This window comes from Crassostrea angulata, chromosome 5 (assembly GCF_025612915.1).
Source record: "Crassostrea angulata isolate pt1a10 chromosome 5, ASM2561291v2, whole genome shotgun sequence".
Taxonomy (NCBI): Eukaryota; Metazoa; Mollusca; class Bivalvia; order Ostreida; family Ostreidae; genus Magallana; species Magallana angulata.
In genome coordinates this window covers 56,540,163-56,558,783 of record NC_069115.1, presented here as the reverse complement: position 1 = coordinate 56,558,783, position 18,621 = coordinate 56,540,163, and positions in this window count along the sequence as shown.

Sequence of the window (18,621 nt, the reverse complement as noted above, 5' to 3'; positions counted from 1 at the left end):
CTCCGACGTCGGAGATTTACGGAGACAGCCGAGCGTCTGGTTGAACGAGACTAACACTTATACTTCCGCTCGAAATTTCACAGGAACTGAACAAATCTCGGGGAGGTCTCGTGAACTTTCATTCGAGCACCTCAGGATTTATTGCATACTTAGCAACGATAGAGAAAACATTCCGAACACATTCGCAGGGGTGACTAGGAGCAATAAAGACGAACGATTTTCAATTTCAGATATAATAATTTTTGGCTTGTAAGCATTGTTTTTAGTATAAATGTCATGGTGTGAGTTAAAAATATGCTTTCATTATGTGAACACGACAGGTATGGGTGTCCAAATTAACTGCACAGCGTTTTATGCCAAAATCTTGATCATTTACTGCTAAATTGCTAATTTTTAGTATGAATGAGTCATGACTCCATCCTAAAAGTACTTTTATTTAAAGGATAAATTTTTATTCATTTTTTTTAAAATGATTTATTAAAATGGAGTTTAGACCCATATTACAACCAAAGTTATCCAGCGTTCCAGGGGCCCGTTTCTCAAAAAGGCGTAAATTTGGGCCTAAGTTAGTCCGACTAACAGACTTGCGCCAATATTTAGTCGTCTAACTTGGGTTTCTGAAGGTGTCTTCCCACTTAGCCAACATTTTGAAAGATACAGGTAAAATACAGGTAGATTTGTGTTGGGGATGGGGTGCAGCTGGAGAACAAAAGAATTTAATTACATGTGAGCTACATAATAGTCTCTTTTCAGATGAAAGTAGGAGAAATAATATGTATTTGTTAGCCTTCAGAAGAATACATATGAATTGAGCTTCTGTCCCAGTATTTTTTTTATTTGATAAATTCAGATGAAAATGTTATTTTAAAAAAGTGAACTGTTTCGTATTCCCCAATAATTCATGCCCTTAATAAGAGTACAAATATCAAGGTTTGTCTATTTTCATCATAAATTGAGATAATCATATAAGCTGACATAACTTTAACTTGGCATTGAAAAAATATTGTTATTACAAGTATAAGAATCACGCTTGAAATATTAACTATACCTCATATGAGTCATATTCCAATTCTTCTTTTTTTCAATTTTCTTTGGTTTCTATGATTATTTTCATTAATTCCAATCTACTGAATATGAAATTAACAAAACACAAAATCGCTAGAGTAAAGTGCTTATATTTTTAATGGTGTATATTTCATATTTAATAAGATTAATTGTATGATGATCAATACAACATTAGTTATGAAGATAAAATCCTCCATTTTCATTTTCTATAAAGTTGGCTTGCACTTGAAGATTGGACATTTTGATTTTTTTGTCTTTCAACTAGCAGTCCATAAAACAATTAAGAAGTCATAATTTTCAGGCTTTCGATTTTGTAAATTAATGGCCATAATAATGCTTCTTAATTTCAATTTGTTTTTTTCTCTCAAACCATTAAAATACACATGAACATGAGGTACAAAATTGTGTTATTTGCGTTAAATTGTAACGTCAAAGGTCTTATTATATTATATTACAACATAGTAATATACGGAAGCCCATTTAGGACCTATCAAAGAATATTTTTGAATTTGACATAACGAATTCTTGAATTTGTTAAAACGAATTTAAATCGTTATAACGAATTGTTGAATCCGTTATAACGAATTAAATTTGTTATAACAAATTTTAGGAATTTGTTATAACGAATTTAATCTGTTATAACAAATTCGCTGAATTCGTTGTTTTAAATTTTAAAATCTGTTTTAACAAATTAAATTTGAAATAACGAATTCTTGAATTCGTTATTACAAAGTTTTAATTCGTAATTTCGGTTTTCTAAAATCGGTTATAACATATTTTCATCCAATTTATGGTAACAAATATCTTGTTTTGGGGAACAAATTAAACGGGGCGGACTTCATTTGTCCCATATCGGCGTACGACGATATGTGCCGATCAATTGATCGGCGTTAAACGGCGAAATGGTAAATGAAGTGAACTGGCGTAAAAACAAAAGTGGAGGGACATATTGTCACAGCTGTTGCTGTAACCATGGTAACAGATGTAAGTAATCCAAAAGACACCTTACTTTATCGGTTTTGCTAGAATTCCTACATTGATAGAAACAAAATATTTAAGAACTGCTATATATTTTCACAAAAATACCATGCAGGATATACAGAATTATTTCGACCGGTTTCTGCGCAAAATTCCCCAAATTTTTTTTAATTAATGCTATCAATCAATGAGCATGCTGATTTGATAACATATATCTGCATATTTTATCTCATTTCATCACCAAACCGTGAGATTACGCCATACTTAAAAAAAATACCGGTTTGGAATAGAATTAATTTAAGAATAGGAAATTAGTCTTTGAGTATTACTAGTCTCAAGTGATTTTGGCCGGGACGTGTACAAATCAAATAAAGCTCGAAGGGCTTTATGATAGATTTGACCACGCTCTGACCGAAATTATCAACACATAATATTCAAAGAATGATTCCTTATTACTTTAATACTTATATTATTTCCAATTTCTATACTCTAAAACAGCATTCTAAAACCACTGTTTTTTATGCATATGCTATGTATTATTACGCAGCGCAGCCAATATTGTTTTTCGGTTATGCTGTAGGACACGCCCATTTTTTTATGAAATTATTGGGCAGGGTTATCTAAGTAAAGGATATTTAAAAATATAAATATAATATTTTATATGACGTAGCCAGGCATTATAGCCAGGATGTGCGTATGCGTGTACCAACTTTTCGGTAAACTTTTGGGAGAAAATTCGAAAACTGGAGGAACTTAAAAAAGTATAGGAAAAATCGATTTTTATATTATAAATGTTCATTTAAAGTGATAGGAATGTTGTGTACAAAATGTTGAATAAATATTAGTATTTGAGAGAACAATAAAGAGCAATGTTACAGGAAAACAACAGGCACTTAGCATTGGAGTGGGGGAGGGGGTGGAGTGGAGCAGGGGCAGGGTACGAGACTACCCCCTTTAGCACACGTTTTCTCGCAGCCAACATTTTTCTTAAATTTACATATAAAAGGTGAATTAACAAAGAGTTGCCCCCCCCCCCCCCCCCCCCCCAGTGTTTTTGGGACCAGGTAAAAACTGAAATGAAAGGAAGGAAATAAACTGTAAAATTGAAGTTTAAGGTTCAACAAACCCCCTACCCCCACGGATCAGGATTTTTAAATGTTTTAATAGCATAGTCTACATATTACCAGGGTCAGTGTTCGTATCACCAGGGTTTGTATACCCATAACCTTGGTCAATATTACGATTATCAGGATGTCTGTATCTATTACCAGGGTCAGTGTACGTATCACCAGTGTCTGTGTGGCAGGAGGATAAAACGTACGCTCAACTAGGACCCCACATCACCTGCTTATTCACAACTACCAAATCTGTGCACTCCGCTACAAAATGTAGTGCATTACAACCGCAAAGTGAAAGTAGAATAACTAGTAACACTACTTAGCCTTTAGAAATGATATACAACAGGCAGAAATGTATTTTTTTTTAAAAATGTGCCCATCACCTGGGTCTACATACAAATAACCTGGGTCAGTGTACGTATCATCAGGGTCAGTGTACATATCACCAGGGTCAATGTTCGTATCACCAGGGTTTGTAAACCCATAACCTGGATCAGTATTACGATTATCAGGATGTCTATATCTATTACCAGGGTCAGTGAACGTATCACCAGGGTCTGTGTGCCCATCACCAAGTCAGTAGACCCATCACCAGGGTCTTAATGCATATCACCAAGGTCAGTATACATATCAACAGGGTCTGGGTGCCCATTACCAGGTTCTCAAACATTGTTATAAGTATTGAGACCCAGGTGATGGGTATACTCACTCTGGTTACGCGTATACATGCACAGACACTTGTAACTGGGTACACTAACCTTGGTTATAGGTAAACTGACCCTGGTTATTAAGGTTTTCCGCTGGGAGCGGAAAACCTTACTATTATTCTGAAAAAATTTCAAATTTCTTATTATTAGGGTCTTCCGTTTTCAACGGAAGACCCTCTTGTTATTCTTCGGTTTCTTTTTATTAGGGTCTTCCGTTTTCAACGGAAGACCCTCTTGTTATTCTTCGGTTTCTTTTTATTATTATTATACTTTTTCTTTTTTTTTCTGACTCCTTCTCGGCTTTATAACTCAAAAAGTTTCCAACCGATTTTAATGAAATTTTCAGAGATAATGTGAAACTATTATTCCTCAAAGATGTCAAAGTTTTCTTTACAACGTCACTTCCGTTTTGACGTAACGTCATTTTTAAAATTGTCAAAAAGTCATTTTGTCCGCGGCGTTTCTCAAAAATGCTTTAAGATAGAGGCTTGAAATTTTCAATGGCTATTATTTGGTCGATTTACCTCTGTAATAAGGCTCGATATAAAAATCTGTCACTTCCGGTCGAAACCGGAAGTAAAACAAATTTTTCGAAAAAATGAATTTTCTGATCAAATCAAAAATGAATATGTGTTTTGTAGAGCTTATTAAGCTGAGTCTAACACTGAAAGCCGTTTTAAAATCAGACGATGCATTACAGAGATATTGGGGTTTAAAAATTGATTTTTCCGGAAATTTTGATTCCGCGTCCTTGGTTTAAAAAATAGCGTAATAATCAAAGTAAAATTAATTCGTACGAAAAACAATTGTTAAGTCGTACTGTAACACATTCGGATTTTTTTTGTTAAGTCGTTCTTGAAATTGATAAGATTTTTGTTAAGTCGTACTTGAAATAATTCGGATTTTATTAAGTCGTACCAGGAATAATTCGATATTTTTCATCTTTTTATTTTAGTTACTCTTGTTGTTGGTTTAAGAGCTATGCTTCTTACAGGAACTTCCACCTTTACTTTCGACATTAACGGAAGACCCACTCGTTGCTTTGCAACGAGCTTTGCTCTAGTTATTATTTTTTTTCTTTTTCTTTTTTTTCTGACTCCTTTTCGGCTTCATAACTCAAAAAGTTTTCAACTTATTTAAAGGAAACTTTCAGGAATTATGTGCAATTATAATGCCTCAAAGATGTTAAAGTTTCCATAACAACGTCACCTCCGTTTTGACGTTACGTCATTTTTAAACTTTAAAAAAAGTCATTTTGTCCGCGACATTTCTCAAAAACGCTCTTAGATAGAGTCTTGAAATTTTCTGTGGTTATGAATTTGGCTATTTACATGTGCAATAAGGCTGGAAATAAAAATCCGTCGCTTCCGGTCGAAACCGGTAGTGAAACAAATTTTTCGAAAAAATGAATTTTCTGATCAAATCAAAAATGAATATATGTTTTATAAAGCTTATCAAGCTGAATCTAACACTGAAATCCGTTTTAAAATCGGACCATGCATTAAAGAGATATTGGGGTTTAAAAATTGGTTTTTCCGGAAATTTTGTTTCCGCGTCCTTGGTTTAAAAAATAGCGTAATGTTCAAAGTAAAATTATCTCGTACCAAAAATAATTGTTAAGTCGTACTTAAACACATTCGGATTTTTTTTGTTCAGTCGTTCCTAAAATTAAAAAAGGTTTTTGTTAATTCGTACTTAAAATCATTCGGATTTTGTTAAGTCGTACCAGGAATAATTCGATTTTTTTCATCTTTTTATTTTAGTTACTCTTGTTATTGGTTTAAGAGCTCTGCTTCTTACAAGAGCTTCCAGCTTTACTTCCGGTATTAACGGAAGACCCACTCGTTGCTTTGCAACGAGCTTTGCTCTAGTTTTTTTTTTTCTTCTAGACGCCAACTTTGATCCTTAATATCTCGCTCGTTTGTTCACCGATAGTTTTGAAATTTTCAGGACTGATAACATGCCGCGTGATGTTGTCGTTGCCTATTTTAGTTGAGAAAAATCCCTATCCGGTTTTGAGTTATTCCCCTTTTAGTAAAATTTAACGACTTCTTTTGTCCAGGGGGTTTAGCTTTAACGATGACTTGCAGAGTCTCAAAGATGGGCTGGTTTGGAAGCTAATACATTGAATTTGTGCGAGATATATTTTATTTATTATTTAAATGCAAATAAAAGGGGTGGTATAGATGTTGAAACAAAGGTAAGAAAAAAAATCAAAAAAATTCGCGTATTTTCCGTGTTAGTTTTCTACCTGATAAAAATTTGTTATAACATGTATTTTAAAAGTTCTTGGTCTTACTCAGACCTTTCATTCGGTATGCCGAAAAAAGGGCTGGCCCTTATAATTAGGGAGTTAGAGGCGTCCAAAGTTTCTTGTCAATAACTTAAAAAGGAATAAAAATTTCTAATGCATTATTGAAGCAAAGTTGTAAAGAAATTAATTTTGAATCCTTCTATAGTATTCAATTTAATGTTTTCGTAATTTATAGTCAGTATTTGCAGAAACAATTGTTGTCAGTTCGGTCCATTTTTGTGGGGGTGCGCACGTTTATGAGGTTATGAAAGGGCTTCTTGTAATGCACTAACTGATACATGTAGTGCGCAAAAATAATTCCACATAAAATTCCCAAATGTTTCTATTCATATGTACATTTTCATTTCATATAGATGAACCTCTTTGACCTTATTTTTGTTGTTTGTTTCATAACTGTGCCCCTGTCTATATTTAGATGCATTACGAGACTCAGGTAACCGATCGATAGGAGAGTCGCTAGCTGTATTCAGGCCGTCGCCTTGACGATAGTGCATGTGCTTGTAGAGCTGGACGTACACGTTTAACGCGTCGCCCCCTGTGTTACTGTAGAAGAGACATTTTGAATTGTTTCAGTACTGGGAGATGTGTTAATAAAATGGTTCCAATGCATGGTAATTAAACTCAACTTTTCTACAATACGTATACACGGCCGTCTTATAAAGCACAATGTGTATTACTGACATGACAAATGTACGCTGGCAATTTAAACGAACGCGGGATTGCTCCCGATAGAACAATTCTTTTAAAGCAAAAAAAAAAAAAAAATACTGATTTGCGATGGATATAATATAATTATCATCGTGGAGATGATTTTAAAAAGTGAACTTAATATTCGTATACGATAATATTTGAATCCAAAGCCGCTAGTTTTAAGTTACGAATATCAGGGATATTAATTATGACTTGCCCCGCGTTTCAGGTTCTTTACTTGCAAAACATCTACAAACGAAAATACCAAACAACCTTCAGCAACAACTTATAGATTATTTATTCCATACACAATTCTAAAGAGGTAATTAAATAAATTTTATAAATGCTTTATACTTGTATACATTCGCTATCTTCCATGGAAAAAAGAGGCATGGAAAAAATGTTGTTCAATGTTCATCAAATACGCTGTAGTCTTAGCAATCGAAAATAATTAACAAGCTGTATATTGATAGATTGACATATCAACAAACATTCAGACCCGCAATGTGTTTTTTTACAAGTTCTATAAAATGTAGAATCAATGACTGAATTCTTTACCGTTTTCCGTGTTGGTTATTTTGAATCACGTGTGTACGTTATGTGTAGCCATAAAGATGAACACTTTAAGTGTTTAATTTTTATAAGAAATTGTGTACATGCAGAGCAATGCAATGCTAGGACAATTAAATTCCAACAATGTATATGGTGAGGCCGGTCAGACTGATACTGGTTCTGCTTGTTCTACAAATAGCGAATGTAAGACGAAGTATTTGGGTGTTATATTTTAAACAAATATAAGTATTGCTTGCATTACTCAACAAAGTATTTTATTGGAATCATTCTTAGTTACCTTAACTGCATATGTACCGCTCGGTCTGTATCCCGGAAAAATTGACTACCATCCGAAATTTTTCATACAAGGTCTACAGACTTGCAGCTAACATTACCTTTAAAAATACATTTTAGAATTTGCCGCTGTTTATAAATTCATTAAAAAGACGCGCAGAATCAAGTAGTAATATGTCGTTTGATATGGGATTTATGACGTCTATTTATATTGTTTTCATTAAAATTATTTCATTATTTCAAGCTTGTGGGTGGAATGAAATCAGTTTCACATGTTATATGACATTAAAGATGTCCTCTCCCCACTTTTTCTCGCAGCAACTATTTTTTTAAAATTTACATAAAAAATTGAATTATCATGGAGTTGCCCCCCCCCCCCTTTTTTGTAGCATGTAAAAAAAATGGAATGAAAATCATGATATTATGAGTGAAATTTTGAAAATTTTGGAAAATTCTTTTAAAAAAAATTCATTTTTTTGCTTGTCAAGATTTGTTGGATGAGTTTGCCCCCCCCCCTACTTTCAAAAACGATGCTACGTGCACATAACCGATCCAGATAAATATAATTACATGTACATGTATCAAAAATAAACTTCAAAAACAAACTACACATTCATCCTTCACCCACAATATTGCCTTTTCGATATTTGTCATCGTTGTAGACCCGTGTAACAATCTGTTACATTATATATGTAAGTAGGTGCTTGCACGACAAAGAACCCCTTGCTGATCTACATTTTCATTAACGCATACAAAGAAAAAATATATTTTGATTTATTTTTGAATTTCTTTTGATGTAAAGAAATAGAGAAGAAATTGGTTCTCAGTCTCTCTTTATGCCTGTTTGTTAGCTGTTAATCCAAGTTCATTTTGAATATCCTTTTGTAATTTAAAAAATGCGATGTAATTTTTTTTTCATGCAATATTTCGGATAAAGCAATGAAGAGTAGTTTCTTGAAATTTTATTAGACCATAAAATTGTAAAATGCTAACATTGTGCCCGATTTCTTTCTTTTTTTAAAGGTAAAACTTTATTGATTTAAAAAATGATTCTTTGAGACAAACAAATTGACATAATCAACAAGAGTTTGACAATCTCTAACTGCAGGTCTGTAGCTTTTAGTCAGGAAAAGAATCGGATGGACGACCTAAGACACAGATCGTCCATCCGAATTTCTTGAAAATTGCTATTAATTTCGTACGCGGACGCAATACTCACCGAGACTAAATGGTTCGTATCTTAAGTTTTAACTGCTTTGAAAGGTTATATTGGTTCTCTGATAATTTTGAACATGAATATTTAAATAAAAATGGTTAAAATTATAGTAAAATTACCGGCATCGGTCTTCTCCGTGCGCGGATCTAGAAGGGGAAGGGTTCCAGACCCCCCCCCCCCCCCAGCGAAATTTCATTCAATTACGTGTACATTATAAACTTAACAAATATGCCTCGGACATCCCTTGGCAAACTCAAATAACCGTCTGACTTTCCAACCCCCACCCCGGAAAAATTTTCTGATCCGCGCATGTTCCCACTCCTCAAAATACAAAATTATTCTTCAAAACCCCTTGTAAAATTTCCAGGATCTCCCTATATATACTAAGAGATTCATTGGCGCTTGCGTTCGATAAAAATGGGTGTAAAACGTTTGCCAATGGTCTTTTTACCTTCGTACCGGGCATAACCACAGTCCCACTCTGTGAATAAAATGCGGCGAATCAAACTAGTGACAACGTGTTAAGATCTATATTTGCTTATAAACATGTAGTATCATCGTGCAAAATGCACTGTTCAATTATAAATTTTTTTTTTTGACTTTACTTGTAAAATTCGTAATTTTTTCTAACAGTTTATATCTTACAAAGTTACTTCTTTATTTAGTGATTGACACTTTTCAGACTTTATATGTGATTTCAAAGAGACAGAGTATCATGTCTCAAGGACTGTTAATCTCTTAAAACAACATTGTGCAATTATCAGATTATCATTTCTTGGACATCAAAGACTCACTGAGTTTATTTAATTTTTTATATCTGTAAACCTTCCACTCGGCTTACTTATATCATTACCTGTCAATTTATACTCACTGTTAAGATTCTTATAAATAGTTATGTACAATTGGCAATGCGCAGTCTGGAATATGGCGGCCAGCCCCGGCCACGTCCGACTCTCTCAGAGTCTTGAGTCCGGAGACCACAACTGGCCATATCCGAATTGTTTGTAACATGTCTGTCTGTTAAATTGTTATAATGTTGCCATCGTTGAGTCTCGTCCAATAATGTGGAATCTTGCATCAATTGCCTGTTTATTTCTCTGGAACTGTATACTGGTGGACCTTCGGGAATACGGCAAACCTACCCTTCGTTTTAGCTTACGGCCCACAGCGCGCCACAACCTTATACCTTATACACTTTACGCCAACATTCCCTCACCCGGTTCGTACTGCACACGACCGATGCAGATCCAGACGAATTCTCTATCACCGTAAAATCTACGCGGTCACAGATATATAATACTTTGTTTCTCAGTGTTTACACATCTAATATTGTACTATGGTCAGCTATCAATTTTTTGTAATACGTCACAAGTATGACGCAGCTACGACGGAAAACCTAATCGTTGCTTGCAACGAGCTCGTCTCTAGTTGGTATACTGATTCTGGATATGGGTATACAGACGCTAGTGATGTGCACTCTGACTCTAATGATAAATACTAGTATACAGACCCTGGTTTAAGGCATTTATATAGACCCTGGTGAAACGTACACTGACCCTGGTGATAGGTATTGAGACCCAGGTGATGGTTACGTTGATTTCTGGCTATGTGTAAACAGACCCTGGTGTTGAGCACAAAGACACATTGACCCTCGGGATAGGTATTGAGACCCTGGTGTCCTGATGATGGGTATACTGAATCTAGTAATGTGTATAGAGAACCGGGTGAGACGTACACCGACTCTGGTAGTACGTATTCTGACCCTTGTGTTGGGTATACAGACACTGGTGATGGACACACAGATCGACTTTGGTGAGGGGTTATGGATAGAACTACATGGGGTCGGTGTTTTGACCACACTTACCCCTCCCCAATAACCCCTGAAAAGAAAAGAAAAACAAAATAAATTATCCCTCTCCTCCTAACCTTGGATTTTTTTCATATTGAATCTAAGCGTAGGTGTTTGTATGAGATACAGTAATATTGGTTTATATATAAACTCAATTCTGTCTTACTGGTATATGGAAGGAAACCGTGATATTTTGTTCAGGCAGGTGGCATCGTAAAAAAGGGAAAAGAGGCGGTGGGGTGGGAGAATCGCCAACAATTCTTGACTTGCAAACAAAAATGTTTTTTCAAAAATTCGAAAATCGAACAACATGGGGGTAGCTATAGAAATGCTATGTTTACCTCAAACATTAATTTCACTGTTTATTTCCTCCCAGTCACTTTCAATTTTTAACATGCTCCGAAATTGCTTTGGAAAATGCTATGAAAGGGGGATGGGGCAACTGCATGGGGACAGGCCCCTCCCTGCCACTCCCACCCTCCAACCCGTATGTCCAAGCTATGTGTCTATTGTTTTCCTGTAACATTGCCTTTATTGTCCTCGCAAATATTTAATTCACTTTTTTTTAGTGTAAACCAAACCTATTACTTTTAATGATATAAAAATCACGGTTTTTTTGTTTGTTTTTGGTTTGTTTTGGGGTTTCTTTTGGGGGGCACCTATCATCAGTTCGAAGTTCCTCCAAGAAGCTATGGGATTTCCCCCAAGCGTTTACCAATCCCGATGGAAAGTCGGATGCGCACATCCTGGTTATAATACCTGGCTTTGTCATATAAAATATCATATTTATATTTTTTAAGTGTCCTTTACTGTGATAACATTACAAATCAATTTTGATAACTATAGCACAATAATTTCATAAAATATGAGCGACACAAAATGGGCGTGTCCTACAGCACAACCGAGAAACAGTATTTGCTGCAATAATACACCTGGTTTTAAAATGTTGTTTTGAAGTATAGAAATAGAAAATAATATTAATATAAGCAAAAAGACATAATTCTTTAAATGTTATATTTTGGTCGGAGCGTGCATATCAAATCTATCATAAAGCCCTTTAAGCTTTATTGGATTTGAACACGCACCGACCAAACTAAATATGAATAATGAACATAAATCTGTCCATGCAAGCGTTTAAAGATATCGTATTCATCGGTAAAAGGCGATTAGAATAGCAAATTTTAAAATCGTTTAAAAAGAAATCTGACTGTAACAAAATAATTACCGATTCAACTTTCTTAATCTACGATACTTAAAATAACTATATACGTCAAACCATCAGATCTCTATCAATCATTTTTGCTGTAAAATCGAATTTATTTTGCATAGCTTTATAAGGAAATTTCCCTCGTGCTGACCTCGTGACGTCACTGAAGCCTCGTTATCGCCTAATTTCATTTTCTCTTGATTAGATTTCTAAAAGCAGATAAAAATAGGCACTTTGAAGAGGCGTAACTCCATAATTTTTGCATTGATTTCGATGCAGTTTTTGCATTTAATTCTGGTAAATAAATTCTATAACATAAGTTCAACATTGGCTGGGCTGCAGGTACCCTTTAATAATACAACATGCTCATTTTAAAGCGTTAACTAAACAATTTTTGGAAATTTTGCGCAGAAACCCGTCGAAACAAATCTGAATATCCTGCATGGTATTTTTTGTGAAAATATATATCAGTTCTTAAATATTGTGTTTCTATCAATGTAGGAATTCTAGCAAAGCCGATAAAGTAAGGTGTCTGGATTTGTTACATCTGTTACCATGGTTACAGCAACAGCTGTGACAATATGTCCCTCCACTTTTGTTTTTACGCCAGTTCACTTCATTTACCATTTCGCCATTTTAACGCCGATCAATTAATCGGCACATTTCGTCGTACGCCGATATGGGACAAATGAAGTCCGCCCCGTTTAATTTGTTCCCCAAAACATGAAATTTGTTACCACAAATTGATGAAAATATGCTATAACCGATTTTAGAAAACCGAAATTACGAATTAAAACTTTGAAATAACGAATTCAAGAATTCGTAATTTCAAATTTAATTTGTTAAAACAGATTTTAAAATTTGAAATAACGAATTCAGCGAATTTGTTATAACAGATTAAATTCGTTATAACGAATTCCTAAAATTTGTTATAACAAATTTAATTCGTTATAACGGATTCAACAATTCGTTATAACGATTTAAATTCGTTTTAACAAATTCAAGAATTCGTTATATCAAATTCAAAAATATTTTTTGATAGGTCCTATATGGGCTTCCGTATCCGTAGTAATACATGTTTCTAGTCTTCTTTTTTTTTAAACTGCTGATCGATTTCTTTTTTATATATATATTATATACATCCAATTTAAACAGTTTAAAATTATTTACACAAACCTTTTAATCATGCAAGTTCCCGTATTGGTTTCAACATAAAATATGTTTAGTGCAATGATCTTGCAGAAAATTGCTGATCTTTATTTCCAAAAAAAAATTGGTTATTTTTATTTATTCTGATAATCATTTTATAGGCAAAATTAAATGGGTTTTTTTTAATTTGTTTTCAACAAACTATTCTCAAGTAATTGATAACAAATACATTAACATATGAAAACAGACTATAGCCTCTTGATCACCCAGGTGTGAAAATCAAAATGTTGGCCAGAGGGGAATTGAGAATTTCAGAATGTTGGCTAAGTGGGAATAAACCGTTTCTGAAAGAGGCGTAAGTTATGGTTTAAATGTCGAAGAACTTTTAAAACATCTCCGCTGAGTACTAAGCATGTGCACATTGTATTACATTTACTCGAAAGTACACAAGTTATACTATACCACAGAATGTTCAAGTTAAAATTGTCCCAAACAGTTTATGTTAATAAAAAAAAAGAATAAATGCTTACACGCTTCTTGACATAATGAAATTTTAGAGAAAATACAGGTGATACAAAAGGGCAGACATAAGAGGTTGCAGAAACCAAATATATGACAATTGAATTCATTGAGTTATTGGGGGCATACATTTGTATATATAATAAGTATGACTAGCTAGTTAAATTTGTAAATAATGCAAACGTGTTGTAAAATTTTTCGTAATATAGACAAAAACATACAAATACACACAAGCACAAATTACAACTGTAAACGTTTTGAGATGCTCTTACTAAAGAAGTATTCTCAGTGTTTTGAAATCAGTTTCGTTTCATAGGTTCAAATCTTATTAGAAATCGACTTCACTTACTGAGTATTGATTTAAAAATTAATTACATGTATTTATCCATGCTTGTATACATCTATACAATGCATGAACTCGGAGTTATAGTTATTGTTGTGGAATACATGTATTATTAAGAATTATAGCATCTTTTTAATTATTGTGTTTATATTAGTCATCAGGGTATACCGAGTAGTATTGTATATTACATACGTTTAGTGAATTGAGCCCATTATTTATCAAATTGATTTAATTAAAGAGACAGTACAACTGAAAACACATGTGTGAATAACTTCAGATTTACCCATTGTATCGATAGGAAATAAGAAATAACGTTGATTGTAATAGTTGAAATGCACAAAAATCCCTTTCACATACCTAATTAACGTAATTATGAGCTTCCGGAAATTTAAGGGTCGTACAAACCGGAATAATCTTATATCGTTTATTTGTACCACGTGGACTTTGATTGACACGTGCTGAAAACTGCAAGATCTTCGTCCGAACACATCGTCACTTACTTGATAATTTATAAATGGTTTACCAATTTCGGTTCATTTTAAAATGAACAGACATAAATATGTCAAATAACCCTTCAAGGGGTCTCATTTACATAAAATTAGGTTGTATCAACTCCTATGATAAACACGAAAAATACATGCTTACAAAATAATAATTGTGTTTATTTTTAAAACTTTGAACAACTATTATCTGAGAGAAGAAGAAAAACATATTTTTATCAACAGTTTAAACATGTCCAGGAGAATCTTCGCGAGCCCTCCATGTGTTTTGTTTACAATACATACGCATCCGTAATAGTATAGAATGCTGAACCCCGTAACACGTTGCGATGTAAATATGTGATAGGTTATACGTAATTATTAATTTTAATGAAACAATTAGATTTATTTCATGGAGAACTTTTTAATTTTCTGAAAGTTTATACATTCATGAGTAGTATAAAAATACTGATCGGAAAATTTTTTCAAGTCGGTTTTTTGATAAGATGCGCCGTACTGTCTCCTTAATCTAAATATATTTAGAAATAGGAACAGTTATCGAACAATAGATTTTTTGTTTATAAAAAAGTTATATGTACATGTGCAAATATCTCAATAAATGTGAATGTTTCCTTAATAACATGTAAACCAATCCCAAAATTAAAAATCTCTGTTTTAATTATTTTGCCTTAGAAACAAAACGCTCGCCATTTTTGTGTACAGACTAAGGACTTACGCCTACCCATTAGCAGGCGTAGATTTAAACCCAAATTTAGTCCCGACTAAGTTTCCGCCTTTTTATGAAACGCAGCTTAGTCGGGTTTTGAGGTTTAGTCCCTGATTTAGTCTGGACTAAGCTTACGCCTGGACGTAGACCTTCTTGAGAAACGGGCCCCAGATGTGTTTATCATAAGACCAGAATAAATCTTAAGACTGTGTAATTGTTTTATATTCTATGCTATTTATATTACTGCTTTAATAAAGCATATATTTATTTTCTAGATAAGTAAATGATATATAGTGAAATGTAAATCTTTTTAAATGTAAATTATCATGAGTGAAAACTTAGTGTTTGAGCAATACTCATTATAGTTATTCAAACAATCTTAAGCTAGATAACCTAAATGTAGTTTTAAGTTATATGTATATAGAGTCTAGATACCAATTGAATATATAAGGATCATGCAGATGCAGATCAAGGCTTTGTGTCACACATAGGTATGCATATATATAAATATCAGATTTGATACTTATCCTAAGTTAAGTTTCATATGTTTTATTTATTAAACATTGATAACTATCTAAATTAATAATTACATAGGATAAATATTATTGAACTCTTTAGATATCAGTTAGCACTGTGATAAGGGGAATAACTCTTGATTGCAATTGTAAACTGTGCTTGGCAAAATCATGAAACGGATGTTCTGATTATTATACAATGTAATGATATATTATGTGTGTGATCTAATTTTATTTTTATGATGATAAATTATACTTATTGTGTTACATGTATTGTTAGGTATTTCAGAGCTAATATAATATAAAGTAATAACCAAGAACCCTACGTTGGAGTTGTTGTCTATCTATCTACAATAACACCATAACTACAGAAAAAACGGGGGTAGGTCAGTTAGAGTTTTCCGTCCCTTGCCATCCCGGCTTCAGAATCGTCCCCTTATACAAAAGGTGAAGCTGTTAACACGGAATACGTGCAATATTCGTCGCAAAGAATCAGAGGGTTTGCTACCTTTGAGATAGCGTCACGCGAGACTTTCGATAGTTGCTAATATGTCCTTGGTTGTAAGTAAACGCATATAAAGAACATGTATCGTATTATAGAGGGGAAAGTGAAAATAGAATATAAAGATAATAAATTTTTAAAAACCGTCCATAACTCATGCTGCTCGGACAACGACTGTGAGACTTTTTTTCAATCACTATGCATTATCCAATGAGAACTAGAGCCCAAGAGTTTACTCTGTATGGCCAATAATCAAAAAGTGGAATGGAAATTGATATGTTCTTTGTAAAGAAAAACCAATACCGGCCCTAAATGTCAATTCTTTTGTTATTCGTAATCTTACCCTTCACCAAGAATCAGATGTTGCCATAAAATCAATTGTTAAGTATCATATGTTAATATTACATTGTTTAAATATTTCTCAAACTCTTTGAATTCTTAATGTACATGTTTTTTAATTAATTAAATAATTTTAACACTTGATTGCAAATTCATTAGAGGTTCATACAACAACGAACAATTTATTTTGTATGTTTGCAATACCATTACAATGGATACAAAACTTATTCTCTCGTATCCCCTTCTATGTAAAAAGAGTAGAACGCTCCTCTGTGGGTTGAACTTCCAAACTTATAAATCAAAAATATTATCTTAAAATTATTTCACTTGTCTTAATTTGTTAAACATTATTAAATGCGCAGGTAGCATTGGTGCGTTATATCTAAGCCTTTAACCTTTCTAATCAACATTGAGTTCGATCCATGCAACCAGAGTGCAGCGTAGTTCATTTTTTTTTCTTTCATATTAAAAAGAAAGTATTGCGATTTTACTCAGAATACTGCATGAATTATCGTCGGAAACCCACGCATACGCTTACTCAGTAGGTGATTTATTTTGTGATTTCCCAATTTAAACATATTTTCTGCAAACTATAGAATAAAAAAGACGACTTAGTCTGTGGTGTTAATAATAAAAAGTCTAGATATGTGATGTTTAAGATGTTTAAGATTTATAGTTGATGCAAAAGCAGTATTCTTATGAAAGGTGAACATCAACTTGAATGGAATATTACGTTTGGAGATCTATTAGTGTTGATATTTATTTTGCATGATTAATCCGGTCTCATCAGTTAAATAACTTCCGTATAAAACTACAAGAGATTTAATTATTTGTTTATTATATTATTAATTTATTATAACATCATTTGAATAGTTAAATTGTTTAAATGTTGAAGAGGTAATAAAAAGATATGATTAGATCGCGCATAAAATTTGACATTATATGATTTTTTTCTATAATTAAATACACATTGGAGACGTATGTCACATTCCCTCAGAGTTGGCCGAGAAATACCAGTGTTAGTCCAGCTTTTTGAACCCCAAGTTTTACAGATTAATAATTCAAAGCACAAAATAAACTGTTATGATTACTGTAGGTGTTACAAGTAACAATTTAATAATCACACATGTCGTTTTAATAAATAATTGACTCTTGACAGATTTGTGCTTCTGTTTTGGGGAGATATCTACTTTGAGTGGGGTTAATTGGCTTCTCAAGTGTGTTGCATAGTGTGGTATTTATTTATCATAATTTTCTTGGCCATTTTCACATACACCAAATAACCAGAAAATGAAACTTTTAATTCCATGTTTATACTAAATGCACCTATATCTGAATTTAAAAAAACAAAACAAATAACAATGGTGTGTGAATGAACCATGTTTAGAGTATTCATAAGAAGATAACCAATGCATTACTGACCAGTCAAAACTTGTTAAAATCAAAGACAATTATAAAATGTCATAATTGCTGACACGGTGTACTATTGTCTACAACCCAACAAATTTGATTAAGACTAAGTATGAAGTACTAAAATATGTAGTTATATTTTATTTCCCGGTATTTCTCGGGGAATACCAAAAATTCCCGGGAATTACCAGTATTTCCCACTGTCCTGGAAAATATGAGTATTTCCCGCTTTTTTGCAAACCCTGCATTCCCTACATATTTTTGTGAAATGAGATATATTTCAAATGTATTTCCATGGACACATGAGGTCAAAGTATAGATTGTTTTTATTCTAAAAATAGATCTTGCACCGTATGATAGTTTTTGACACCCATTTTAGGATACCCTATTTTGAGACAAATTTTGATCAGGTTGTTTTAAATCCTAAAAGTTTCAACAAAGATTACAAACCTATACATCAAGCACTGCACTCCTGATGTCAGAAATCGTACATTGCTGTCGATGAGGCTCTTTGTAGACATACGAGGAAATACGCCCAGTTTTCAGAATCAGACAATTAAGAGGTGTTGTTCCAGATTCTCAAGTGCTACTTTGCCCAAAGATGGTCAGAACAATTTTGTTTGGCATCTGCTGACGACCGAGTATATC